Below are 27,983 nucleotides of genomic sequence, written 5' to 3'. Positions count from 1 at the left end.
TAATCAAGCAGCTGGAAATACAAAATGGTCTGGTACTCACTTTAGCACTGTTCTACGCCTCTCTGCCTCACCATCAGACTGAGGCAGAAAGATGAAGAGACCACTGCCTCGACCAATGTATACTGACATGAACCTTGGCAACATGCATGTGATCCTCTAGCAATCACACGCATGGAATTAGCTCATATTGGCTGCTGCTGGTCTGCCTGGGTTTCTGGTCAACCAGCAGCACCACTCCTGCCACCGATCACAGGTGCAAATAGCCATGGTCAGTGACAGCAGCAGTGGACATAATATTACATACATGCACTTAAATACCAGTTTGACAGGGACTTAATTATACGTCCTCTGTCATTAAGGAGTTAAAATTAAACGGTGAGCGTAGGCTGAGTACTCATCCCTTTCAGTGTGATGGTCCATTAGCCTGCTTCGTGTACTGGCCTGGTGCTGTCAGGGACCAATCCTGTACCCTGCCACTAGGGCTAAAGTTATTGGCCAGGTATCATAATGAGGAAAAGTTTATATGTTCCCTCTAAATGTACAGTCTCCCAAACTGGTACAAGCAACTTGCTTCTACAGAGGAGTCTTCCAGACCAAACCTATATCATAATTTAATGATAGGGAATAGGGAGTACTTACAAAAGAAAAATCAAATACTTGGAAAAAATCAGTTACTAGATAAACATGACTGAGAAACTCTGTTGTAAAACACAAATATGACATCATACCTATCCCAAACAGTGTTTATACATTACATTAATCTAAAACAGCCATTCTAAATATTATTGTTCAAAATCATCAATAGAAAAAATTATTTCCTTTCCAAAATGAATATATTTTTATTTTTTATAACTAGTACGAACACTTTAAACAAACCTTTATGAGAAGAAGTGAAAAATGTCTGATAACTATGTATAACTAGGTCGAAAATGCCACATTTTTCACATTGCTATTCTTGCCTACATCTATGGGCCACTTAAAGGTTAAACTTAACCAAGAGTTAAGGTTCTGTGTAGCGTTAACTGTATGTTAAATTTAGACCAAAAAGAACAATCCTTTTCTCTAAGAAATATGTTGGAAAAAATGAGACTTGTGTGTTTATAGAAAATCCTTAAACCTCCTTCTGCTTGGTTTGCCAAAGAGGTGAATGGCATATCAGATTTGTTATTTTTAACAGGTAAAGGTGTTTTTACTCTTATGTCCTTTTGTTCTTGTTTGGTTTATGTAACTTCATGAAAGTTTCTGATCTGAACTCTATGGTTAAACGTTAAAGAACATAACCTGATCGATTAAATCCCATTTTGCCCCAAGCTTAAAACAAACCAACAGCTTTGATCCCTGGTATGCATTGAGGTCAGTTTAAAAACTTAAATTCTGTAGAAAAATCTGAAACAAATCCAGAAACAATTTCAACAGACAGTAACAATCAACTGACAATCCCATAAAAATTACTATATACCCATTTAAAAAAAAAAAAAATTTAACCACTACACATTCACCTCTGGCCACGGCTAGCTAACGTGGTGGAGGATTCTGCCTCCTGGCTTCTCCAAAAAGTCCATGCAGGAGTGGAGTGTGGAGGCCTATTTGCAGCGAGGGACTGGTGACAAGTAGACCCAGATCATGTGAATTTGCAATCTTATGTTTGTAATTTATATGCATTTTTATGTCATACTATCCATGATATACGAAAACAATTGATAATATTTGTAGTGCAGGGGCAGGCTGCAAAATATCACATATTACATTATATTACACATATATAGTATTGGCTATATTTTTTTATTCTATACACAACTGTATTTAAGGGCCCTGTAATGCATGTTTTTTCATTAGCATTCGTGAATCATACAGCGTTAATTGAAAAACACCCCTCATTTAAATTCCGTGTGGCTGCTGCTGACTTCTGCCAGACAGCACCATTGAGTCTGCTGGGTATTCACAGGCACTAGAAGCACACATTTGTGTGTCAGCATGAATGTCTTAGTGTGAATGTGTTAACATTTATGAGTGTATATTTTTGTGTCAGCATGAGTGTGGGTGTTTGTGTTAGCATGAGTGTGTATGCCAAGAGGCTTTACAACTTGTATATTGAGAGGCACGAGAAGCACATAGTCACGCACTTCAAGCATTTTCTTCAAGTGGCAAGGTTAATAACTCATCAATGCATATTAGAATGTTAGCCTGCTGGACAGTACTGTAAGGCTGTGTCAAGAGCTTTTACACAGACTCTGAAAAGCATGGGAAAGCAAGGATAGCAATATTTACTGCAAAACAGCTTTTCTTTAAGGATCTCCTATCATGTTCCTGGTGAGTTAGTACATCATTCCAGATACTTATTAAAAAACAGAACTTTAAACCTTGAGAGACTGGATGTTATAAGCATAGTTATATGTATCATCAATCAAGGCCACTGGTCACAGAACCCTGCATCCATAAATTAATGTATACTCAACAAATGCAATTGATTAATATGGCACACTGGGTGCCAACAGTTCAAGTCATAAATCGTGCCTACTTGTAAATTCACTAGAGCTGCTAGATTCTGCAGATAAGTGTTTGACTCTACTTAAGAATTTAAATTATTGCTTAGAAGTCTTCATGGTTACTCAGATGTATGACAGAATGTCAATCACAATACCACACAAGTGATATATGAATGAAATGAGTCAATTTTCTGTTCCAAAAATGACATAATCAGAGTTCTTTCTTATCATCTTGTAGGTGTTCTAAGAGTACTTGAATTATCCTATCACTTCAAGAAAAAAAAAAATCATAAAATAGTCTTGAATTAATTAGACTGGGCCTTTTTTTTATAGAAATGACGGAAATCATTATCAGCAAGTCTTTTCCTTGTTACATTAAATAGATAAAGACATTTATGATCAAGATTCCTGACCTGTAGTGAAATGTTACCTTATGCTAATCCAAATCAATCAGCATCTCTAGCAACACCATAGCAATTTCTACGAGCACAGAATGTTAATTGGCTTCCAGGCACAAATGCCAGTGTCCAATTGTTCTTTTGTGTCAAACAGTAATTGAACTATACCAACAAATGTTGAATTCACACTACTTTATCTAATGAATGTCAATTGCAAACTTGATATTCAACATGAATTGTAAATTAAATACTGACATCTTTGTTGAATTTTCTTTTTGTATCATATTTATGTTTTAATTTTCAGATAGACAGTGGTCTGTAATAATATAGCAGACGTGTCTTGTCAAGAGCCAAGGAATGGTCAATTATATAGTACTTAGCTCGGGTCTACAAGGAAGGTTAAGAGGACTCAGGAGCCCCTATACAAAGAGTTTAAGAATAAAGCACATAATATAGTCCAATCAGTCCATAAACATAGGTAAAAACGAGTAGACTCTCTGTATTTGTGAAAAGAAACGCTCAGAAAAAAAACTGTATGAACTCCCACACCCAATTAACCCAACACACAAAACCTATGCCCGTGATGAAATGACTACATTATGAAACATGAATAGCAGCACTGCCGCGCAGCAGTCTGAACTAGCTGTATTAGCGCTATGTCATTTTGTTCTGTTATGGTGAGCTGGCTTATCTGGTTGGCGCAGCAGTGTTAAGATGTACGTGGCTAGAGGACATGTGGAGGCTTAAGGGACCCAGATGGGGTTTTCAAGCCTGTTTTAAATCAAATAAATAAAGTGTGTTACCGTTTACACTATCGATATCATTCTTCTTCCTTTCCAGACCAGTAGGCACAATAACATCAATGGAGTCGAAGCAGATACATACTTACTCAAGATGAAAAAAGGACATAAAGTACATCAAAAGTTTCTGACCTTCAAAGTACCATTATCTTGGCCCAGAAGAAATAATAAAAAAAAGTAGACCTTTATCTCATAATCAGGTTTTACCCTGAATCAACAGAACCTATGCTGGAGTTAAATGTTATAACCCTGAATTCTTTTGCCACTAATACATTTTGATATCTTACACTTTTTTTTGCAATCATTTTCTCGTTCTCTACAATAGTTAACCTGATTCTATTTTATTTATTTCATATATTTCTTCTCTGGAAGAGTGTCTCTATCTCTGTCCATTCTGACTTAAAAAATTGATATTGTATTATATCTTTTTTAAACAACATTGGTTTACATGTATTTATTTTGACTTAATTTCCCAAAGAGATATGGTTACCAGCCAACTCATCCAAAAGTATTTTAAGGATGTCTAGTTTTCTTCTGTGCTTTTACCTAATATGATCAAAATTAATACAGTTTAGCTAAGACCTTAGTAAATTAAATTTAGCCTTCACATTAAATGTTATAGTGTAATAAAGTAGAAGCATCCAAGCATGTCGTTAGACCACACACACAGAGCTGGGCTGCTGAGTGCTGAAGCATCGAGCGCGTAAAAATCTTCTGTCCTGTGTAGCAACATTCAATATAACGTTCTGCCACTGAAAGCAACATCAACACAAGCACTGTGCGCAAGGAGCTTTAATAAAATGGGTTTTCATAGCCAAGCAGCTGCACACAAGCAAAATATGAGCTGGAGTGGTATAAAACACACCACCACTGGACCCAGGAGCACTGGAAACGTGTTTTCTGGGTTGACAAAACCCACTTCACTTCCTGAAGGTCGAATCTGGGTTTGGTGGATGACAGGAGAACGCCACCTAACTGGACTGCAAAGTGTCTGCTGTAAAGTTTGGTGGAGGACAAGTAATGGTCTGGGGCTGTTTTTCAGGATTTGGCCCAATACATTTCAGACAATTGTATGTTTCCAACTTTGTGACACCAGTTTAGGGAATACCCTTTCTTGTTCAAGCATGTCTTTGCCCCCCATACTCAAAACAAGGTCCATAAAAACATGGTTTGATGAGTTTGATAAGGAGGAATTTGAATGACTTCCACAGAACTTTACCCCATTGGACACCTTAAGGGATGAACTGGAACAGAGACTTCAAGCCAGGCCTTCTCATTCAAGATCAATGCCAGACCTTACAAATGCTCCTCTGGCTGAATGGGCATAAATTCCCACAGAAACACTCTGTCTTCCTAGATAGATGGAAGCTGTTATAGCTCCAGGGGAGCACAACTTCTTATTAATTCAGATGCTACTGTAGGTGTCATGGCCAGGTGTCCATATACTTTTGGCCATATAGTGTATGTATGTATGTATGTATGTATGTATGTATGTATATATATATATATATATATATATATAGATATATATATATATATATACACATTGGTCCTTTTAGGATGATATATTAGAAAAGGTATCTCTATATAGTGATAGGAAACCTATCACTTTCATACTGGTTTAAGATCCAAAATGTTGCCACTGAAATAGTGCTGAATTAAAAAGCGGTACACAACAGAAGTAAAGAAATCCAGATTAAAGATTCTTTGACATCCATTAGTAAATTATGTCTTTTACCAGAAAACTCTCCAAATCCCCCTTCAGTATCTTGCACAGAACAATAATTGTTTATTGATCTAAATGCTAGCAATGTATCACTCGTACTTCAATAAGACATAGAACGTGACTCCAGAGCAGAAGGTGCCTTAGTGAGGCTTGTCCATTTGTACAATATATGCTTAGTCTCTTCCACCTTCCACAACACAATTACAGACTAATCAGTCAAGGTTACATTGTAAAGTCAATCTCTCGAAGAAAATATTTCTGCATTTATGTGTTTATCTTTTAAACTATTTTCTGATAAAATAGATGGATTATTATGTTTCAACCGAGTATACCACTTCAGAATTTTTTTGACAATTTGGCTTATCATTATTCACATATACATTACATACATTATAACAATGTTTACAGTATTTGCCTAGGGTATCGATTTCCAAACATCTTTCAACTCTTTCAGTACCAACTACATGAGACATGTTTGGCAAAGTGGACCTAGGATGCCAACTACATATCTTGCATGTACAGTGCTGTGATAAAGTGTTTGCCCTATTCCAATTTCCTCTATTTTTTTTGCTTATTTGTCATTTTACAGTATAACATTTTTTTTATTGTTTTTCTTATTTGTAGGTAACACAGTACATTATTACAGAAAAATGGGACATGAGCATTATATCTAGTCAATTCAACAAACAATACCCCAATGGTTCAATGAGCAGGTCTATGAGGACAAGATGTATTGAAGACATTGCAAGACCAGCCGTCGACGCCCTCGATGCTTTTGTTTGGTGATAATCACACTGACTTGGGGCAGCGTCTCGTGGTGGACTCACAAAGGTGTGTCATTCTAACTAAAAATGTTAGAAAACATCATTAAACCACAACTGAACCTGGATCGTTTCTATGTTAATGTCACGGGAAGGGGAGCTTTTCTATAGCATGAGTGGAACCCAGTGGCAGAGAACCAGATTAATAAATTAAATATGCCAGAACATGGTAACAGACAGATATATCATGGGTCAGTCCAATCCATGGTAAAGGCAGGCAGCAGAGATGCAGGGTCAAAAAAGAAAGCCAAGGATCAAAAACCAGGGAATCTAATGATATGGGAAAGGTAACAGGAGCGGGGAATAAAGATTACAGTGCTTTGTCTCTGTGTACAAGGCAGCAGAATAACCCAGGATAAAGACAAGGAGCAGGCTGGGCTTTAAAGCCCACAGGAGCAAGGAACATTAGACAGCGACAGAATGATGCCACAATGACACCCATTGTGGACTCTGACATCTTCTAGGTAAGCGGGACCCCTGGGCTCCATTACAGTTAAATTCTGGTGTCCAGAGTGTGCGTCATGCATCACGTGACAGTAGTACCCCTCGTCAGATCATCCAACTAATTTTAAGGCAAAGAGGATGTGAGTAAGTACAAAATGCAGCTTTCAAATGATTTCATTAATTGAAACTTGATAAAACTGGTTATGCCAATAGTAGCAGCAATAACTGCAATCAAACATTTGTGATAACTGGCAATGAGTCTTTTATATCGCTGTGGAGGAATTTTTGCCCCACTAGAATTGTTTTAATTCAGATACATTGGAGAATTTTTGAGCATGATCTGCCTTTTTAAGGTCATGCCACAGCATCTTGTCATATTCAGGCCACTCCAAAACCTTTATTTTGCTTCCTTTAGGCCATTCAGAGGTAGACTATCTTGTGTACTTTGGATCATTGTCGTGCTGCATAACCCAAGTGAGTTTGAGGTCACAAACTGATGGCCGGACATTCTCCTTCAGGATTTTCTGGTAGATGGCAGAATTTATGGTTCTATCAATTATGGCAAGTCGTCCAGGTTCTGAAGCAGCATGACTCCAAATTTTTTGGAAGCCTTAAGCATTGCTAGATTTAGAGACATGCGCCAAGATAGAGAACTACAGACATTCCACTACTTCTTCCCATCAATCCATGTCACATCTGCTGTTCCCTTATGCTTCAAGCTGCAGTAGTTAAGCCACTCACATTTGAGAGAGACTGTGGCCTCGGTAATTGCTTTAAGCTCTAATTTCTCAACCTTATAGATTATTGATGACATTGGTGTCTTCATTACTATAGAGGAAGCTGCTACTGGGACAGGCTTGGACAGGAGTACTGGAAAAATACTTAAGTCCTCTATACTTTTAATTTAGATATGGTAACAACTAGACTTGGGCTCTGGCCAAGTCTTCATGTTTGTCTTCGTGTAAAAAAAACCTTTGTATTCCACGGATATTCGCCCATTCCTGTGTTCTTTTTGGGCGAATATTTGTGTACGTTCTTCACGTTTTTTTCTTAGTTTTTTAAAGTTTTTTTAGCAGGGGTTAGTACGGGGTTAACGCGGTAAAGATACGCAGCAGCTTTGGCGCCGGGATTTTAAAGATCCGTAAGAGTGACTCTGTTGGTCGCCAACAGGGGTCTCCTCTTGCATCAACCAATAAAGGGCAGCTGCTCTTCCTTGGTTGAAGCCAGATGAGCCCCCTGGTGGCGACCAATAGAGTTGCTATTACGGAATCTGAATGCACAAGTCTAATCATTAGCATCTGTTTGGTATAATTGATTAATTTATTGTATTATTGTTTGGTAAATATATTTTTTTTTAATTTCGATTCTTGTGAAGGGGACAAGTTTGCTTTAAAACTATGTGTGACTGTATTACTGTTACAAGTTATGTTACACACATACTGCAAATTTAGATAAAATGTGTACCATTGTTGAAATGTTGCAGACATTTTTCATTTATGCAATGATAAATCATGTATTTATGGTTTCAAAGTGTTTATTGAATAAATCAATTTCAACATTGATGCCTTTAGGTTGTTATATGAATTCTGTCAAGCACAACAAAGAAAAAAAAGTACGTTCGGTCTATTACTGTGATGAGGACATTTATGCCTGGTGATGAAATGTTAATGCTATGCCATGATAGCTTTTGTCTCACTATACGTAATAAGAATTATGTTTGTGCAGTGAGGCCGTGACATAAATTTCAAATGAATATGAATAATAGTCATAGCGTTGCAATCTCCGTCTGGACTTTACGGTGGTGTCTATTAATCGAATTACCCCTCCCCTACAAAGTATCCAACTGAGTCATTAAGGAAATTGTTGTACGTATTAAACCAATAAAATATGGGTACTATGTGCTAGGAATAATGAACAGGAGGAATTCAATAAGGAAATGACATAATATTAATTTCAATATATATTTATACCAAGGGAGAGAGAGAATTTAGTAAAAAAATATATGCCATGACATGGTGACTTTTAATAAAGCAGGCTATTTACCTGATGTAACCGTACTCTACCGCTCTTAAAACTAGCAGTTTTATTGATTGTATGCAATCAATACCTCAATCGATGCAATAAGTTTGGGGATGCTGGTGCACAAGAGTATAGCAACAAACTTCTGTGCTGCGGTGGTTATTTAGCTGCCGTTGGGCATGGATTCAAATTTGTTTGCATTGTTTTAATCTTCCTAATTTTTTACTTGTGTTAAAATAGAGACTCCATGGGTTTCATGGAGTATTATATGACAGAAAAGGTAAGAAACAACGGACCTCATATCCCCGCATTGGGTACACATAGGTAAGAGGTTATCAGTAATTCTTCTAACTTTTTTTTTTAATCCTACCTAATTTCTTTATAGGAATATACAGTGGATCTACAATAAAAAAAAAAACATGCTTTTTTCACCAGAACATTTAACAAGAACATGTGAGTTATCACATTGTGTGTCAACTATGATGTCTCTGCTCAAGACGCAGTCACTGGTGCCCATTGTGGGTACAGCTTGTTGCTTTTGCACATTTTATAATACAGCAGTACCAATACAATACGAGTTGTTTTAAACACACTATTCCCCACTGTTCCAATGTCTTTATGTTCTTATCTCACCATTAGAATATCACCCTACTAGATCTTAGACAATTCATTGCATGTGAAAGAGTTGTCAAAATACTTTACCTTTTTCAATAGGCAAACTCAAAGAAATGTGAAACCTCAAAGTATGTTACCACTGTTTATAAATACATAGTTTGATGGGTCCTATGTTTTTCACTAGGGATATTTAAAATAAAAATGCACATAAAATTACAATGCATACATAGAAACAAAGAATTTGATTATATATAAGAACCATTTGGCCCATCTAGTCTGCTCATTTTCCCATATGAAGACACTCAGACTTTAATTCTTTCTCTGTATTAGTCTCAACCCTTTCTTATAGAAGCTGTTCCATTCATCTACCACCCTCTTGGTAAAGTATACTTTTTAGTTATTTTTGCACTTGATGAATTCAAATGTCCTGGCCATTAAACACGTTATATAGAAATATTTCTAATTGTATTTAAAAAAATGTAAAAATTATGGTTTATATGAACAAAATGCATAATTAATGGATTTTACAGGTATGTAATTGGAAACAGTGGAGTCCGCTATCATACAACAATGTGTAAATCATTGTGGACACAAACTAAAAATAATACTAATGGACACAGAAGAAATTAAAATAAAAATACAAATATAATTCTAGATCAGATGTAAAATATGTGCTCTAATCAATGCTATCACCAGAAGACTTCTGGCAATTGTTTGATTAAATGTTCTTTTGTAAAATAAGAGAATAAGTAACAAGCATAAAAAAGTCTTTTGTCTCTTGACTGCCTTTAACTTTGCATTAAAACTCGAGAAGACAGCAGCAAATTAAAAAGATTACTTTCTTTGCAGTAATTATCGTATAGGAAATTAAAGCTTTTAAATAAATTAATTGTAATAAAATGCACTTGATTAGGTTTTATCTTTATATAATGAGTCCCTGGGGCTTAAAGCAAATTTCAAAGAATTTTTTAAGCGTATATTTAAAATCAAATGACATTGTTCCCTGTACCTTGTTTTCTTCGTGACAAAACTCATATTGTTGTTTCATTGCCCTTGAACAAAATTACATATTTTAATTACTGTGTATCCAGAATAAAAGCCATTGTCAGCTATTTTACCCCCAGAGTTTATCTGTTTTGATAGATTTTCAATTATAGATCTTTAGCAAGGGAATACTGTTTAAGTCAATTTAATCAACACACAATTAATCTATCTATCTATATATCTATCTATCAATCTATATATCTATCTATCTATCGAATACATCCTTCCATGTATTCCATCTAGTTTTTATCATTGTAGTAGTGGTATTTGCTCATCTACCATCATCCATCTGTCTCTGTATTTCTTGCTTTCTATTCTGTGTAGCTCTATTTTGGTTCACTTTTGACCCATTAATTTTGGGGCAAAGAATTTTGCTCCCTGCCTATTTGGTTCGGACGAAAATTGGGGGCATTTTTAATTCAGGAATTAAATCTGTTGCCCAGTGCCCAGATTAACTCTCATTCACTCTCACACTCTCATTCTCATTCACTCTCTCATGCTTTCATTTGGGTCGATTCAATGACCAGACTAAAGTGTAATTTGTGACGATGTTAAAAATCCACTGTAAGCAATTCAATTAACAGGCTAAACTACATACAATGATCATGTATTTAAGAGTATGAATGCACAGAACATGCTACATTCAAACCATTGAAAACTCTGCCCTGAAAGTGATTCACTGATAAGTGCAGTTTGCACTAAAATGGATATATTTTTGCAGGTGCATTTCAGATCACAAAATCTTTAATCTAACCTCCACTACACCTGACTAACCTCAATGTAGATACTGTACAACAAATGATAGAACACACAGCACATGCTCAGTCAAGCAAAAATAAACTGGAACAAGGACATTTAACCCTCTCAATGCTGGTACTAAGTTAAGGTTCTGTCAATAATACATTTCAATAAACACTTAAATATATATTAGCCCCCCAAAAAGATGGAGTCTTTAGCCAAAGACAGAAGAGTTTGGGCCATCACAGAAAAATATGTAAGGTTCAATTGTTTTCAGAAGGTCTCTCCCTTCCGAAAAAATTACTGCAGTTTTTCTGAAGTACTACTGCAGTTTTTTGGACATGAAAAAACTGCAATACTGCACTTTTACTGCAGTATTACTGCACATTTACTGCAGTTTTACTGCATTTGTACTTCACTGTACTGGAGTTTTACTGCAGTTGTTTTTGTACGGAAGTACAAATGCAATAAAGCTGCAGTACATTGAAGTACAACTGTAGGTTTGCAATATAAAAAAAAGTGCAGTAAATGTGCAGTAAAACTGCAGTACAGTGAAGTACAAATGCAGTAAAACTGCAGTAAATGTGCAGTAATACTGCAGTCAAAGTGCAGTATTGCAGTTTTTTCATGTCCAAAAAACTGCAGTATTACTTCAGAAAAACTGCAGTAATTTTTTCGGAAGGGCTTAGACTGAAATCCAAAAATCTGTTTCCAGCTAAAGAAGAGTCATCTAGGGTTTTGAAAGCTAATGCAACTTTTTGACATGTGCACGGCAAGCAAAATCACTCGGACAAAATATGTTGAAGAATAATAGATGATAGATGAACTTCTGGGATCCCGAAACCTGGAACCTTCTCTTGCCGGACGCAGCCAGGACTGTGCTTTGACGTCAAAGAGCGGTCCCATGATGTCGGTTGGAGTTCCCGTTAACGTCAGTGGTAGTTCATCCCCATTTAAAGGGAAAATGGGCAGGAAGCGGGGCGTGTCAAGACCCCACTCCCATGACCAGGAGGATTCGGGTCTTGACCCGGAGAACCAGAGAAGTGGTGCTTCACCCAGCAATCCCCCGGGTCAAACCCAGAAAGTTCCCAGGTATGGTGATGCCCCCTGTAAATGCATGGGAGGATTCTGCAGCATTCCCCCGTATGCATTTGCTCCTTTGCCTACCCCCATGCATTGTCCATGTTCGGCTGACATACTTACCATCAGTAAGCTCCAGCTCTAGCTCAGTGAATGTTGTGTAAGGCTATCGAGACCCCCTTGTGGGCAAGAGGGCAATCAGTAGCGAGAATAGTCAGACTATAGAGGGGGCAGGTAGCTCCAGCACCCAAGCTGCAGATTCTACCTCAACTATTTTTATTTTTTTTATTGTTCTTTTGTGAGGCTGCCAGGGACTGTAAGTGAAGAAGGCTGCCCAGTGGTATAAATGAGTAATAGGTTACTTATATGCATTTACTATAGGGTTGTTGGTTTTTTTTTGTATTTAAGCACCGATTTATTTAGTATGCTAAATTGCTAAATTTATATTTGAATTACAAAAAAAAGTTGATATTTCGTATGTTACTTAAAAATCAAGCAAGCAGCACAACTCACTAAGCAAAAAATAAACACATCTATCAATAGAACATGAAAGGATAACATAACCTTAAAACGCCATTACTTCTGTCTGTAAAGAAAGGAATAGGAGAGATGAAAGAATTCACTCGAGTAACTCGGCTAATTTACACATCATTCCTTGTAGCTATTTGCATATTCACGTAGAGATGAATATTTTGGAACGTCATTCCTCACTTATATTACCCCAAAATATCTCCACATAAAAAGCTCAAACCTCTCACAAATTAGGCTCTTGTGTGTTGGCAATGTCTGCTTGAAATACGGCGTGATTATGTTTTCTTTTCTTATATTGAGGGGTTTATGAAAAAATCATATAATGCAGTATTTCCTTAAAAACAATAAAGATGCGATTATACTTCAATACAGAAATCGCCTCTGTATACTGTAATGCAATGAAACACAAAATCATTTTTCATTTTATAAAAACAGTACATCATAGAGCTAGTTTTTACTTCATTGAGATGGTGGTAGAAAGGGGGAATAGCCTCCCAGGAGAAGCAGTACAGGCTAATACAGTGAGAGAATTTAAACATGCATGGGATAGGCATAAAACTACCTTCAGTCTAAGACGAGACCAAAAAACATTTAAGGGATTTTACATCAGGAAGTAGAAGTGCCTAATAGTTCTTATCTGACATCAAATTCCATGTTTCTGTGTCATAAAATGTCATTTCGGTGCAGTAGATATGAAACATATCTATAAATAAAATATATGGAATCGTGCAAAGGTTTGGGTAAAATAAGCCCAAGCACCGTTTGACAGACAACACGCCATGTACTCAATCACAAGACCTGTCCAAAAACATTCTCCAAAAAAGACTGCATATAAGACGATTATAAAAAGAACACAGAAACAATTAATATTTCAACAAACTGATGGTGATATAAAGATTTAGAAATTAAACATCCATAAAAAGAAAAAAAAAGATAAAAACTTCTTGGATAGCCCAATATCTTCAAATCAGTAAAACCCAGGTGGCAATCTTTTAACTAGACTTTTTAAATTCTGTACGAGCGACTCTGTTGGTCGCTCGTACAGACTTTTAGGCTCCTGGTGCACTTGTTGCACCTTAAGGGGTTAAGGGGCCGTGCAAGTGAGCCTATTGGTCGCTTGCACGGCCCTTTAACCTATGGATTTCCGCTTCTGTTATCTAACGCAGCATCGAAGGGGTTAACGGGAGCGGAAATCCATAGGTTCGCTGTCAGGGGTTACAAAGGCTGTGCGAGTGAGCCTATTGGTCACCTGCAGGGTCTTCCTCTGGCATCAACCAATTGGTTGATGCCAGAGGAGGTCCCTGTAGGCGACCAATAGGCTCATTCGCACTGCTGGAGCTGACTGGAGGTGAGTAGAGCACAAGCAGGGAGATATTACAATTTTACCCCTTGTTTCTGTCTGTTGTTTTTTTTTAAATGCTTTTTAAAAGTTATTTTAAAAAATCATTAAAATCAGTAAAATCATTAAAATGGGCAAATCAATTCAAACTCATGAAGTGAACACACAAACGCCATCAAGAACAATTCCACAATTTCATATACAGTTCAGTGTACTTTATTATAGTTAAATTCCAGGCAAACTTAATCTAAGTGTCTTATTTATTCTTGTTTAATTTGTCTAAAAGTAATAAAACTTTTTGCTGATTGATGTAACATAAAAGCAGTTTGGAATTTTTTCCCCATGTAAATAAACGTTTTCAATGGCACATGGCTTAAATTAAAAAAAATAAAACTGATATAGAGAATTAAGTAATCAATGGAAAAAAGTTTTACTGCGTTTGCTTCGTAAAAATTTGTGTATCGCTCTGTCACTGGCAACCTAACAAGTGACATCTGAAAACATGATCACCTGGTACCTGCTATGGAATACATCAAGCTGTCTATTTTCATGTGTTCTCATTTCTACCAAATGTTTATTGCATTCATCATTTGGAGATACTGGATAGGTTTGAATGTAGCACTTAGCCATAAAAATTGCAAGCGATTATGTGAATTCCTTTGTCATTCATTTGATTTGTAAGTCAATTGATAAATTACATAGAGTCAAATATCCTTTCAGATCATGTGAAATAGTATTATAATATACAGTTCATCTGTATGCCCTTTGTCATCTTTCCAAATGGATATTTGCAGCACAAACAGATGGCTTGTTGTACAATTGCTCAGTGGCTGGAGCCCTCTTTCTCATGCAAGCAGGGCGATACGCTTCAGTGTTTATGGAGGTTGCAGACATTGGCATTTTACTTCTTCCGACCTGCCAATAATTTCCAAATTAAAGTTTCACTGTCACTTTCATAAAAAAAAAACCCAAACACAAGCATCTACGTGGCAGGCATGAATAGTTCAAAGTAAATATTGTGGATATTTTGTTTCCCATAACCTTAAGTAATGTTTTCTTCTTTTTATGTGATAACAAAAAAATTGGCTTTGTGCATCGCTTTTAATTGTTTAATAATGCCATAAAGAACAGATCAGAACACAGGCGCACTTTAAAGCCAAAATAATGTAAAACCAAAAAAAACGAAATTCAGCCACAACACTATTGTGTAAAGTCAGAAACAGATAATCACGAATGCGATAAAGCTAGAATACACATTTAGCTAGGAAATAATTGATCTTCCTAGTATCAAATGAACACAACTGTTAGATATTTGTCTGTATTAAATATCTAAACTTTTCTGTGACCAAAGAGCAATCAAGACCACAGCTTCTAAGTCTTAAATAGGTTTATTTGTTAAAATAAAGTAGTAAACATACAGCACTAGTTGAAGATAGTTGTAGGTGCTGTAGGCTTTGTATTCTTGAAAAGATGGAGGAGAAAGATACCGTGCCCTTCTAAGCAGAGTTTTTATTTGGGGTATAAGTTCTTACTATATGCGAGCAATATGTGAATTTTAGGAATCCTATTGGGCCATCCATATGATGCACTGGCATTCCAAACAAGAACCTCTAACATGTATGTCACGTGATTAAAAACACATGTTCCTAACACTCAGGCCTGTGTGTAGAAAAGAATAAAAACATGAAAATTATTTCTTACAACAGAAACTCATACATAGATCAACAATTCTGGAAACTGTGAGTCATTAAGAGTAACTCATTCTAACACTAAGACCTCTAGGCTCTGCAACATGCTTTTGACTAAATTCAACAGACATGAATAACGTCTATAAGCCTTGTCAAGTAGATTAGTGTTCACAAGTACCGGTTTTAATGACTGCAAAACTTGGGATGGAGTCCACCTCCAGTTGATACACGTGCAAAACCATAGAAAAAATAACAAAAGGAAAACAATGTTTCCATATGAGATGCTTACTGTGGAGACATCAAATGCTCCACCTATGATTGCAATTTAATGACAACCACGTATGGTAGTTTGCTAATTTAAAAGAACAATACATTTTGCTTAAATACTTTTTAAGTAGATTTGTTTTTTGTGATACATTCATATACACATACCGTATATGAATGAATTTCTACAAATGAGAGGGATTGGGTCCTAAAAAGGGACAGTTGGGAGGTCAATATTTATTTATACAATGATTATTCCTCCTTATCTCCTTAACTAAAAGAGAGAACTTTATGTTTTATTTATGGTGACATAGGAATAAACAACGACACATGTTTTACCCTTTTTGAAGGCCATGTCCTATTGGCTATTCCTTAATATATATATATATATATATATATATATATATATATAATGTCCAAAATTAACAATAGCACACCAATCACCACCTTTTTAGCCCGGTGCCAAGTAGCTGCAACAGCAAATCATAAAACATCCAAAAATAGTCCTGATGAAAGTCTAATAAACAGACTGAAACGTTGATTAGAAAACTGCAGTTTCTGGAGTGATTATTTAAAGAAGTCCCTGGAGTGCCTGTAACTATTTTTGGATGTTTTATATATATATATATATATATATATATATATATACATATTTAGATCATTTTATTTTATGGCTAGTTTTCTACTCTTTCTCCATTTAGTATGCTTTAAGTATGTTGTAATTTTTAAGGCAGATGGCCTATGGTGTATTTATAATACTTTAGTGACACAGAAGTGTTATCTGCACATGAAATATTTTTTTGTTAAGAAACAGTTGGCATTATGGCATCTGTGCACATGCACGTTTTCTCTTATTTAACAGCTAAGAAAAAGTATCAGGTTTCTTGAGGAAGGTATTATTCACTGATTCAGTGATTTTTTTACGGGGGTTAAGAAGAAAGACTATTTTCTTATTAATTGCATTTGTCATACATCTTAAACCAACAATTGGTGTTTATTTCACAATTTAGCACACTTCCTATTATCATTCCTAAGGTCTCTAAATCCAGCTGCAAATGGCAGCCAGGAGGCAAATAAAAATAATAAAGGGTTATGTAGGAAGAATATGGGAACAAGATCATCTGTAAACAATGAAATGTCTAGAAAGTGGGCAGACAAAGGTGGTCCTATATTTTAAACAGAATGAGCAGCTGGGCCCCCGTTCATCTAAGGGACCAAGTAAAGGCCCCAAGTAAATTTGTATCATTGTAATGCATGTTTATTTAAAACATATTTGTGATCATTAACATTGTGCCCTCACTTTATGTATAACTATTATTTGTATTACTTGTATGCAGTCGTAATAAGTCTGTTTTGCTCAGGGCTCCCCCCAAAAACCTAGAGGCCCTGCTGTAGACAGACTTTAGTCACATTGGGTGGGATGTAAGCATGAGGGGGTGGAGTAACCATTAAGGCCCTCACCTTTACCACTGGACCCATAAAAATACACATCAAGCCTGTCTAGTGGGACACTTGGTCCTGCCTTCATTATATACCATACACACGTTCTATGATGTGAAACGCTAAGTCACTGGGTTTATGTGATGCAAAGTTACATGATCCCACTGTGATTTCGCCAACCATGGAAGCCCAAGTAAGACTGACACTGCTTGAAGAATTTGGACAGGTGTGAGGGGGGCAATTCCCCCCTTGTCATCAGATCAACCTACCCCTCCTAGGTGGAGAACCGGTTTTCGGCTGATATGGAAGCCCCCTCCACATGGCTGGCTGTCACAGAGATATATACGGACGGACATTGGGTCTTCTAATAAAATGGGATCCCATGTGGAAGCAGCAGCATGTTGAGAGGGAGTACAGACATTGTTAATCGAGGAACGTGCGTTTAATTAACCTATTATATATCTGAATACAAAACTTCCATCAGCTATAAATGAATAATGGTCAGTATCTACTGATACATGCGACAGCTGCTGCAGAATGTTCATGTAGAATAGATTGCAAGCTCATATGACCTGAATCTACGACAGACATGATAATGCTAGAGTCATTTAACAAGGAAATTTGATTACTCAACAATAAGGCATTTTAGAATACCTTACCTGACAAGATATAATAATTATCATCATCATCGTATCAAGTAAACATTATCTGATTTACTGATGAAAGCCCCTAGAATTAATATATGTAAATGCATAGCAGTGACATGCATTGTAATATCACATTATGTTTAAAATATTTTTGTTTACAGTTACATTTTGCTTGCTACTTTCAAAAACCATGTGAAAAGTGACACTCCAGCCATCATATGCACTTTAGTTCATACAATAGCTGCGTGTTCCCTTTAAATTGTGTCCCACCATGCTTGGCCTTTCATAATGTAAAGTGAGGTCAGTGTCACTATTTCCTCTTTAGTAAATAAACCCCTTTTTTGTAACTATGTATTTTTACGAGACTGGATACTACACATAGAGTTTCTCTTCTCCCAAATGCTTTTTGGGCAGCTTTACAATTAGGTACGGGTGCCAACCCTGTCTTGTTTACCTTGCATGTCTTATTTATAAACATTCATTAAAATAATCTTTGTAGACCTTCTCAGCCCTTGTTATAAAGTACTTGATACCACTACCGTTTACACCAGTTAAAATCAAAGTTATGCAAACGTGTAATGGGTCATTAAGTAATTTCAATGCTACTTTTTTATGCAAAATACTCTACACCCCTAAAGACACTTTAAAATACTACTAACAATAAAAAAAACTAAAAACAGATCAGACTTAGATAAACCTCACTATTTAGTTGTTATAGATCTCTTTTGAAGTAATCAGATATTTCTCAATGTGAAGAAGAGATCAAATGAATATACACAAATTTAAAAAAAACACTAAAAAAGGAAAATTAAGGTTTTATTTCATGGTCTGAAAAACAAAAGCCTAGCAGCTCAGTAAGCTAATGAATTGATTTGCAGTCAATGTTCTCTCTTATAATTCCCTTAATTAAAATCAATATAAATATACGCTAATCACAGCCTTGCACTCATTACATATGAAGTTCTGGTTAACCTGTTGGCAAATACGCAGATAAGATTAAAAGCAATGCACTGTGTGGAGTGGTTAGTTTACTGCAAGTGGAGACCTGATTTAAAGGTTAAATACTATGTTAACCCTGCAATGTACTGCATCTTCCTAAACAAAGTAGCAAAGTATAGAAAACACTATGATCTATACCTGCAGGGACTGCTCAAACCTACCGTATTTGCTCGATTATAAGACGACCCCCCAAAATCTGAATATTAGTTTAGAAAAAAAAAGAAAAAGCCTGAATATAAGACGACCCTATAGGAAAAAAATTACTAGTAAATATTAATTCATATGTAAGCTATTTTTCATATTTAATAAAAACTATGATTGAAAAAAATGCATTTCTTGTTTTTATTTCCTTTTGTTTGCCAGCCTGCCCCCTCAGTTATGCACATCTGCCCCCCAGAAGGTCATGTCACGCTGGCACTCCGTCATAGAAGCTTGGCGGAAGTGGCATCCACCGGCTGCCAGAGAGGAGGATCCAGGTCCCATGGAGCACTACCGGGATCTGGATCTTAATCTTATAGTGACCTCTATTTGAGGTCAGATTATAAAATGACCTTGAATATAAGACGAGGGGTATTTTTCAGAGCATTTGCTCTGAAAAACACATTGTCTTATATTCCAGCAAATATGTTATATTACCGAATAACTTTAGGGGAATATTGATAGTTAGCAGTTTAGTGTATAGCTATCGTTTCTTAAAATCACTCAAAGAGCATTACGAATTTGTGGGATATAAATGTTGTTCTCGCCTTAAACTCGGATCGTAGGACTTGGATTATTATTAGCTGCCTATTAATTGTTAATTAAATCAAAATAAATGCCTACAGAAAGCATCTTCGTTGTGATAGTTGACTATCACTATTCCATTGCTTCTGTGATTCTAGTCATTAGGAACCCAACAAGAAGGTGACCATAGGTTGAAGAACAAAATGACAAGCAACAACAATTGAAAATTTTTATTACTCTCTAACTAAACTGATATAGAGGTTTTTCAAATACAAATGAGAGAACTAAGAAATATAAAAAGGTGAGAAAATATGCTTATTTTTGTTGATAATTAGGAGAAATTAATTCTTAGCAAAAACTGATCCAGTCTGTTGAATAATTAAGCATAAATAAATATTCACTGGGGTGTGTAGAGTTTTTCTGTTTTAAATATTTAACAATATGTTGTTGTTCATTGTCAACTGAGTGCTAGACAGTGGCGTCGGCACAGTGGCCGTGTGCCCCCCAATTGAAACGCCGTCTTTTTTTTTTTTTGTAATAGACACGGAGGAGAGAGCAGCCGAACGGTCGCTGAGGAATAAGTTTTCAGAAACTGTTCGGCGCCTCTCACTCTTCTCTGCAAGGCCTCTGCCTTGGTTGCAGTGCCGGGCATTTCAAGCATTTCAAGCCGAGCGCCGGTATATGATGTCATATCCGGCGCTCAGCAGTGAAGCCGCGCACACTGGGGCAGAACCAGGGAGACAGGGACCTCGCGATCCCAGCACTGGACTTCTACAAGCACAAGGTAAGTGAACTTCAAAGGGGGGAGAGGGTAGTTAGGAGGGGGCTAGAGAGTGAGAAGAGGTAGATAGGGAGGGAGAGGGGATAGATAGAATAGATTGGGAGGGAGAAGAGATAGATAGGATAGATTGGGAGGGAGAGGGGATAGATAGGATAGATTGGGAGGGAGAGGGGATAGATAGGATTGATTGGAAGGGAGAGGGGATAGATAGGATTGATTGGAAGGGAGAGGGGGTAGATAGGATAGATTGGGAGGGAGAGGGGGTAGATAGGGAGGGAGAGGGGATAGATAGGGTAGATAAGGAGGGAGAGGTGGTAGGAAGAGGGATAAGGGAGGGAGGGAGAGGGGTTAGATAGGGTAGGGACAGAGAGGGGTTAGATAGGGTAGATAGGGAGGGAGAGGGGGTAGATAGGGAGGGAGAGGGGATAGATAGGGAGAAAGGAGGGTGGCAAGAATATTGAAATAAAGAGTCAGAATGAGAGAGAGAGAGAGAATGAATGGATTAATATGTGGATGCATTAATGAATATGTGTAAATAATTTGTGTGAAAGAATAAATGATTGTGTGAATTAGTGAGTGACTGTAAAAGTGTTTGTGAATCATAGGTGTATTATTGATTTGTCAAAAAAGCAAAGATGGTATAAGCAGGGTGTTTAGGCAATGGGGACAAAGATAGCACAGATACTGTGTTTATGGGACAAACATGGAGTACGTTCAGCTGTTTGGGGACAAAGTTGACTCATGTTGGGCTATTTGGCGACAAAAGATGGCACGTCCTATGTATGTGTAATTTGGGTGCTGGTCAGGTTCTATGTGGGCAATGTGGATGCCAGGGTTGGCTTTGGGGTGTGTGACCAGTGATCTATGCCTGTAATTTAGGGGGGTTTATCTATGCCTTTAATGCAGAGTTTATATGTAATTTCCAGTTGATATATACCTGCAAAGCTGGGTTTTGTGTTATTCTGTTTATCTGTATCGGCTATATTTCCATACATTATTTACGTTTACCTGCAAATATAGGATTTGTATGTCTTATTCAGTTGATCAATACCTGGAGTGCTGTTTCCATGTGTTGTTTATTTGATCTATACCTTCAGTGCTGAGTGTACATGTGATTTTCCTGCAATGCTGGGTTTGTGTGTTCTGTTGGTTTATACCTGCAATGCTATGTTTCTATACAATATTTATGTATACCTGCAAATACAAGGTTTTGTTTTTTTATCTCATTCAGTTGCATGTGCGGTTTCCATGTGTTGTTTATTTGATTTATACCTGAACTACAGGGTGTAAGTAAAAGAGCGGTATGGTTTAGTGAATGAGGGGACAAAGGGACTCTGGGGATGATTACAGGGGAGAGGACCTCTCAATGTCACGGTGCAGGACTGACTCTCACGGTCTTCCTCTGATCTGCAGTCAGTGTGGCAAATATTTTTTTTTTGGTGTGGTAGCGGAGGGAGTGATTCCATGCAAGGAAGCGTTGAGCAGGGACAAAGGAAATGCTTGGGTAGGGTCCAATTTTTTCACTATAAAATATATTGGCAGCAGGTTCTAATATTTATATATATATTGGCAGCAGGGGCAAATATTTATATATGTTTTGGCAGCAGGGGCTAATATTTATTTATATATCGACAGCAGTGTTTAATATTTATATATATATTGGCAGCAGCGTCTAATATTAATATATATTGGCTGCAGGGGCTAATATATATTGGCAGCAGGGGCTAATATATATTAGCAGCAGGGGCTAATATTAATATTTATTGGCAGCAGGGTCTATTATTTATATATATATATATATATATATATATATATATATATATATATCAGCAGCAGGGGCTAATATTAATATATATTGGCTGCAGGGACTAATAATATATATTGGCAGTAGGGGCTAATATTAATATATATTGGCAGCAGGGTCAAATATTAATATATATCGGCAGCAGGGTATAATATAAGTATATATCCGCAGCAGGGGTTAATATTAATATATATCGGAAGCAGTATGTAATATTTCTATATATCGGCAGCAGGGTCTAATATTTATATATATTGTCAGCAGGGGCTAATATTAAAGAATGAAAAATAACTGCCAGATTAGCTGTTATTTTGAAATCATATTTCAATCACGGTCTTTACTTCAAAGAGATAAGTGCATATTATGTAGTTAAAAATGCACGTCTAACGTGTGTATGTATATATATATATAGTGTATATGTACCGTTTTATAATTGCCCCCCCTACTTTGGTCCCTGGCCCCCCATGTGCCCCCCTAAATATGAAAGCTGGAGACGCCACTGGTGCTAGATAGTATTAATGTTTATTTCTTCTTCCATCTTATCCTTCTCATTATTTTTCTCCTCCTTATACTTCTTCTTCTGCTTTTAAATTTGCATTATGCTTATGAAATTTGTCCCCCATTCTGGATATCTTTTATAAAATCTAATTGATAAACTTTCATTTTGTTTCTGTTGTGAATATTTTATGTCATTGTTCACATAACTTTATAAGACAGCCGGTGACCTCTGTACCAGTGTATTGAAGTTAAAACTTTTTCAGAGCTTTCTAAAACTTCAATATGACTTACATTTCATTTACAGAAACACATTTTGCATTCTGTTTAAATATTTAAACATTAAGAATAACCTTTCTCATTGAATAAACCTGATTTACAAAATTCAGACTGAATATAATTATAAGGGACGCTGAACAGATGTTTCGATGGAGCTTTTTCTGCCACATAAATATAGTGACAACATTAAAATGATTTGGGCCATATGGGAATTTTTTAAATTTAGTGCACTTCTTATACTAGAAGAAATGCCATTTCTTTAGTGACAGCTATTGGAATAAATAACAAGAAAAAAAAGCAGCAAATGTACGCGTTCAAAATAATTTCTAGTTTGAAAAATTACAGTAACATACAAATATCTATACAATAACTAGAACAATGTAATAAAAAGCAGCATACAATATGTAATACTGAAAGCTATAGTTACTGTATAATGTTTTAAATTGAAAAACACTATGTTGCTATAACATGTTGGAACTGAAACGTTTTTTTAACGTTCTGTTGGTTTCCTTTGCCTGCCTTTTTTATTTAAATTTGATTATTCATAAAAATATATAATTAGCAATCGATTTACTATAGAGTACTTTAGTATCAATTGTGTAAATTGTCAAAACTAGAGCTGGGTGAAATATTTAATTTAATGCATTCAGTGAAGTTACCTATCATCATCACCCATGACATATACCGAGTAAACTCAGCAGGGGAACAAGTTTCCCAACGAGGGTTTCCTAGGGATACAAAATTATTTTAGCAGTAGGGATAGATGCTCTGGTGATGATGTTTTTTAATCCTAGTGATGAATATACTTGGGAATTTTCCAGATGTGTTTCCCCAGATCTCCCCTCTCCGGATTCTAGAGGGATTAGACTTAGGTTGGAGAAGTGGGAATGGCCATTTGGGGAGTAGGCAGAGCCAGGACACAGAGTGAGCATAACTACTCAACTAGAGGTCAAAGGCTGTTCTGTATGCCTGTTAACAGGCTGTGATTTACAGGCAATCCCAAAGAGCTGTTTGGTATGATATTTACTGCAAATTCCCCTGGCATATGTTTGTGTGATACTCTAGAAGCTGGACAATACAACCTTGTGTGGCTCGTTTCAATATAAGAATTCTGCAGTTACAGTTTGCAAAGAACTGAGCCTAGCTGCTATTCCTTGAAATATATATATGCAAGTAAATTAGATAATTACAGTTAAAATAACTTCATAACAGAAGTAGCTAAAATACTAAAAACTATCACAGACTCATGTTAGTCCAACAACAGCTTTATGGCTTTGTGTTGTCTACACATAGTCCACGCATACACACTTACCCCTAACGATCATTTAAAAGTCTATAGAATATAGTATGAATAATTGACCAGGATTTATTGTCTATGAAATCAATTCATGAGTACTTAGAAACATAACCCACTTCTTTTCTGTCATTTTTATGCAAAACCTTTGTTGTATGCAAGTAACAGAGATAATCCTAAAATATCCTGCTGATTCCTCTATCATCAGTTTGATCACAAGATTAGAGTAGAAGTAGTGCACATATTTATAGAAAAAAGTATCCTTATTTTTTTAAGTAGACTATCCTTTCTATTGGTGAAATAATAATATTTCAAGTTTATTGAGATATCTATCTGAAAGAAAACAAAACACCACGGGTAGTCACCAATTACTGTTACTTGTGCCTATACATCTTTGCGAAAATGACCATTTTCAAGGTACCGATATGTCTAAATCAACTCCTCAATTGTGTTTAAAAAAATGTAATAGCACTTATCATATTTCATACTAGAGACCCTGGAGTATTGATGAACAGAAACCACTCTAAAGCCCACCAAAAAGTATAGTTACAACAATTATTTTAATATTTATGGTTTAAATAATTTGGATGTTTGTCACATTAGATTTAGTATAAAAACAAAATTTTGCAATGAAGTAAAAAATAGACAGCTCACAACATTTTTACTATAATATATATGTCTTTATGGGAATCCAAAGCTTTGACATTTAAATAGTTCTCCAAGAAGAGTTTTAGTCCCTCCACTTACCTGAAGGTCATTTAAAAAATGATATAAAGAATCCAAATGTGGCTGCAAAGAATCGACAATAGCTATCATTCCATATTTGAGCGGCAAGAAAAGAGTAGAGCAAATGTTAAAAATAGATGTCCTGCTGAATATTTCACATTGATTTTTTTTTTTAGTATTAAAGGAATCAAGATTTGAGCAAGAGGAGCACAGTACATTTTATTAGTATTTAATACGTTAGAAATACGAATCACCAAGAAATCCGACAAATATGGACTTACCCCGTTACATTAGTATATGTACGTGACATCACAATATGTCAATACCTTATAATATAGTATGCTCTAGATTATCTGTTGAAGAGCATTACTAATTAGCAAGATTGGTTTCTCATGAACATATTGGCATTGCAAGGTTTAATATCTAGCTTCACAAACCAGGCTTGTGTGAGTATTTCTTGAGATAGATGAACTGTCAAAAGGCTGCTCTATGTGGCCTAGTCATTTGTTTTATCCATTCCATTTGTATAATAACAGAAATACCTGGGAACTTCCCAGAGTAGACTACCTTTTCTTTTCTTCTGGGGAGATTGGATTTGTGAAAGAGCAGGGCTAGTACTAGACTGCCTTTAGGTGATGGGGAGTGGGAGTGAAGTGGGGAGTGGGAGTGAAGTGGGCAGTAAGTGTGTGCAGCCAGACGCTGCTCCTCTGCTCAGGTAAGAAGAAAGTGACGTACAGACCTAGGGTAGCAGAATATCATCTGGAGTTCAAACCTGGAAAGTTCCCAGGTATAGTATTAGAAATTTAAGATACATACAATAGTATTAAAATTTAGTTTGCGGTTATTCCACCTGCATCATGTATCCATATGTGATGTAATGCTCCAAACCATAACATAATAATGTCTTTGGTTCTTGTGCATCTTATAAAAACTAGAATGTGTTAAAAAAATATATGTTCTTGAAATTATGCGCCTACGGATTCATTATTCTCACTTTTCAAATGCTAAAGTTGTTCCACAATTAGCATAGGTACATCTGACAGTAAGACCGAGTGACTGATTGAACTGTCGTTGCTGATATGGATAGATACAAAGAATCTAAAGTGACGATTGTGTTAAAGACACACATTTCAAGCCACTGCTCTGGTGCCTTCTTTTCCAATTGTAAATGTTTATTGTACTCATAATTTACGATTTCCCGTATCTCTATTGTCTTTCTCTGTCCAGAATCTTATTCTTAATCATTTATTTATAGCTAGCTTTCCGAGGGCTTTTTGTAGATTTTTTGGATCATTATCCATCTTTAATGCTCATTTTAATTGCAATATATACTGTATATACTGTATCTACCAAAAAAGCTATTGATGTTGATTTGTTTTCCAAATACCTTTTTTTTATATTAATACAACCAAAAAGATTTAAAAAAAAATAAAAAAAATCAGTATCCTATAATTTAAAATAAATTATCTGCAAGCACATTATGGTATTGTTTTATATCACACAAACCTAATAAGACAAATTAAATTGTAAGCATTTCTTCATACATATATTCTTGCAAAATAAGCAGCTTATCACCAAGCATATAATTTATAAGCTGATTACTTTGTATGTTCTGTTTATAGTTTTATTTATAATGTTTTTTTTATTTTAGAAAATCGGTTCCCAGCAAGATCCAACAATACCAAAATACCTTTCAGTTTCATGTTGATTCCTTCTGCTGAGTGGATTTACCAATTTCTTTTTTTTCATTATTTTACAAATGAAATTGTGATGGACACACAAGAGTCACACATGTTTATTCTGGTGGCAAAGATTGACTTTATTATTGAGTTTATATTGCTTTGTTTCTATTTCTATTCGACAAAAATACAAACTTATTTCAAGAGGCTAAATAAATTTAACTTAATCTAGTGGGATTTTGTGGTTTAAACAAATCTCTGGAGTTCTTGTTTCACTTTTGATAGATCAGCCGGTAGATACATTGTTACAATGTCAGAACAAGGATATATTCTATCTCCGTTTCCTTAGTTCAGTAGAAGACTGGGGGATTTAGGTCTCTCCTGTTCAAATTCTGAACAAAAAGAACGCCACTGTAAAGTGTTGGGGATACATTTTGTAAACCTAGCCAAAATGTAGCTGCCACTTTTGGAAAAATTAGTTATAAGTACAGGGGGTTTGTGACTATACAGTAGATGGATTATGCTATGCAGTGATCTTGTAGGATTACAGTATATTCCCCTAATAAAAAATATTTTTCCCATGTTATGCATACATACTACCAGAACTTCATATTAATAGAACATACAAAACAGACAAAGATTTCACAAAAAAATAAGCAGTTTTTAAAATGTTTTAACATCTTTTGGCCTCATCTAGACTATGTTCCGTTTCATGTGCCAGAAATAAAACATATTACAAATTAGGCCAAATGCATGTTAGGAAATATCTCACCAAAAACTTTAAGGAAGCTCCATTGCAAATATCTTTCAGGAGCTGAACGGTAGCCTCCGCTGCACTACAGAAAAACTACCACATATGTGGCACGCATTTGACCTCCTGTTCCTGTTTTGCTGTTGGGCTAAAGAATACAACAATGGAGCTTTAACTACACCAGTGCTAAACATGTTCACAGAGCGGTTACCATCAGGCCTAGACCGTCAGGCCATGTGGCACACCAGACAAACGCCCAACATCGATCCATAAAAACCCGATCTGCTGCTCCAGCTGCTGCAGTATGTGGCCATCGACTTATTATTAGGTTGCCAAGGGCCTTAAGGTACCGGGGCTGTCTCATTATTCCCAGTC

The sequence above is a fragment of the Sceloporus occidentalis genome, unplaced genomic scaffold (assembly GCF_023333645.1).
Source record: "Sceloporus occidentalis isolate IW3139 unplaced genomic scaffold, rSceOcc1.0.p SCAF_81, whole genome shotgun sequence".
Classification (NCBI taxonomy): domain Eukaryota; kingdom Metazoa; phylum Chordata; class Lepidosauria; order Squamata; family Phrynosomatidae; genus Sceloporus; species Sceloporus occidentalis.
The sequence above is the reverse complement of the archived record's forward strand: the minus strand, read 5'-3'. Positions refer to the sequence as shown.